The sequence below is a fragment of the Penaeus vannamei genome, chromosome 43 (assembly GCF_042767895.1).
Source record: "Penaeus vannamei isolate JL-2024 chromosome 43, ASM4276789v1, whole genome shotgun sequence".
Lineage (NCBI taxonomy): Eukaryota > Metazoa > Arthropoda > Malacostraca > Decapoda > Penaeidae > Penaeus > Penaeus vannamei.
Window position 1 is genome coordinate 25,460,068 of NC_091591.1, and position 2,500 is coordinate 25,462,567.

Sequence of the window (2,500 nt, forward strand, 5' to 3'; positions counted from 1 at the left end):
TTTCAAAAGAATATACGTTTGGTACATAGTCATTGCCTGGGGCCCTTTCTGCCGCGAGAGGGACAGTCATATTACTTACAATTCACCCACAGTGACTGTCTCTAACTCATACTCTCTAAAGGGAAATTCATCTATATATACGCCTTGTGGCACCGTGAATGGCGTTTAGTGAGGCAAATATACCTTCGAGTCATGTCAGACTCACATCTCGGCGGTATTATGACAAATGAAAACAGCGCGTTCTAAATTCACACTCAAATGCGTCATCAGGTCCGACGATTTGCCCTTTCGGCTCTACAACCTGGGCTTAAAATTCGACGATTCATGAAGATTTTTATATATCTGACTTTAAAATGAGCATAACAAAGAAAAGAATATCGATAAATCATGAACTGCAACCACAGCGCCAATCAGTCGACGAAAGACCTAAGACCAACGGAATACCTAACGCGAACTTCTAAAGCCAACCTTACAGATAGTTGCAGTCCAATAAACGAAGTACCAGAGACCGCCACCTGGCCATGGTGGTGTGGCATCAGGGCCGCAACAACCCGGCCAGGTGTTGGTGGCAAGGAGATCAGTGTACGGCGAGGTATAAGGTATAAGGCGACCTATCAGGTAGACGTCTGGCCTCGTAGGTGACCACCAAACGTACCGCGCATCCACACCCTGAGGGACCTTGTCTCGTTCCCTTTACCGCAACACACGCACGCGCGGACACACACACACACACACACACACACACACACACACACACACACACACACACACACACACACACACACACACACACACACACACACACATACACACACACACACAAAGTAAAATCTATTTGTTCGAGTACACAATGTTTACGTGAAATCAATACAGATAATATAAAGTATTGTATAGTATGTGTAAAACTATAGTAGAGGACAAGCTAAAAGTAACCTGCGCTCAGCACTCAGCACCAGGTCAACACGGTGCATCAGAAGTTCACGCGATAAGCTCATTCATAACTTCATATTTCTCCTGCGTAGAGGCAATAGAACATTAACGAGAAAAATAATAAAACAGTCACATAGAGCAACCGCACGTGACCACAAGTCCACTTCCACGAAGGGCCGTATTTTCTCGCGCAAACCGTCTCTCATCACAAGTCATTTCGAGGGAAATGGGTTCTCTCCTTCCCAGCCGTCGCCGCCTCCTTCGGGCAACGAATAACGCTGTCAGGGCTCCCACGAGGCATTTCAGTTGACTGATATCTAAATCAGATGGTGGCGATGGCCTTTCCCTGCACCCGCACCCCTGCATGTCAACTTCACTTCGCGAAACCACACTTCACATACAGAGCGGCTTCCGACGCCCGCCTCCCGCACCGCCAGCAGGACCAGCGCCCAGTGGTACCTTGAGTGCGCGAGGCTCCGGCCGCGGAGGAGCGCCGTTCCGTTCACTCGCGTAAAGAACACAAGACTGAAATTAGCCCCGAGCCGCCTCGACGCGGGTACCGTACTGGCTGAGGCTCTCGCCCTGCTGCCCTGCCTACCCTGCCTACCCAGCCCGTCCCTGCCCTGCCCGCCGCTGCCCTGCCCGCCGCTGCCCCGCCACGCTGCCCTTCTCGCCACGCGCGCTCACTCTCTCGCCGTGTATCTCTATAACACATTTGAGGAAATGATATCACACGCTGGGAGCTGATAAAATGTTATTTCTGTCTTCCTCTCGAGTCTTCATCTTCCCTGCTGCTCCCGGCCAGATGGCAAGGTGGAGGCGGAAGCGAGGCGCCCTTGGCCCACGGGGGAATAATAAAGCCTCGGGTGAGGAGAGGCCCTTGTGCTCGTGAATGCTCGCGCTATTCAGCTTCTGGCTGCGACGCGGAAGGAAAATAATGAAATCCAAAGAGTCTCACGGCCTTTTTCCTGCAAAATAAACGTTATAATGCTGGCATGTGGCAACGCAAGAGCGCCCAGCTGCCCTCCTCCCACAACTGTCGTGCGGAGGGCGAGGGGACTTCACGCCCCGCCCCGACCTGGCTGCTCACGCTGCTCCGACAACACGCACGCACACACGCACAAGAAAAGGAAACTTTAATGTAAACACACACAGTGTTTTCTAAGCTGAACTCTACTTTCCGCGGCCAACGTGGCAACTAACCACAAAGTGAGCGAAGCAAAAAGGAGCAACAATAGTCTGCCTTCCCTCGAAGAGTCGTCAACCCCGCAGGAAAAAGAAAACACCAACAACCGAAATCGTCCTCACATCCTCTAATAAATCTCAAAGCAAACCGTCGAGCGTGTCACCTCGTATATTTAGCACAAGGTGTGCACGCGAGTCCCCCTTTCCCGCCACCCCTGCCCTGCCCCCAACCAGGTAGTAGCCGTAGTACGTAGCACACTCGGCAGTAGTAGCTCTTTCCCGCCGCCTCCCTCCCTTCCCTTCTCATTATCCTCCACCACCGTCACAGCCACAACCACCACCACTACCACCATCACCCTCACCCCCGCGACCCCTACCATCTCCC

The 2,500-nt window shown here is 52.3% G+C and overlaps 1 protein-coding gene across 10 annotated transcripts in view; it reads right to left on the reverse strand.

Annotated features, from left to right (window-relative positions):
• Window positions 1-2,500, reverse strand: part of LOC113816979 (abnormal cell migration protein 10) — a 159,233-nt gene that overhangs the window by 74,856 nt on the left and 81,877 nt on the right. The window contains exon 1 of one of the 10 annotated variants that reach the window (XM_027368966.2): window positions 1,390-1,528. The exons of 8 other annotated variants lie outside the window; for them this stretch is intronic. The gene's annotated coding sequence lies outside the window, so the exon portion shown is untranslated. Of the gene's footprint in view, window positions 1-1,331; window positions 1,529-2,500 lie in introns of those variants that run through there. One more of the 10 variants, XM_070118825.1, reaches the window with a different exon arrangement.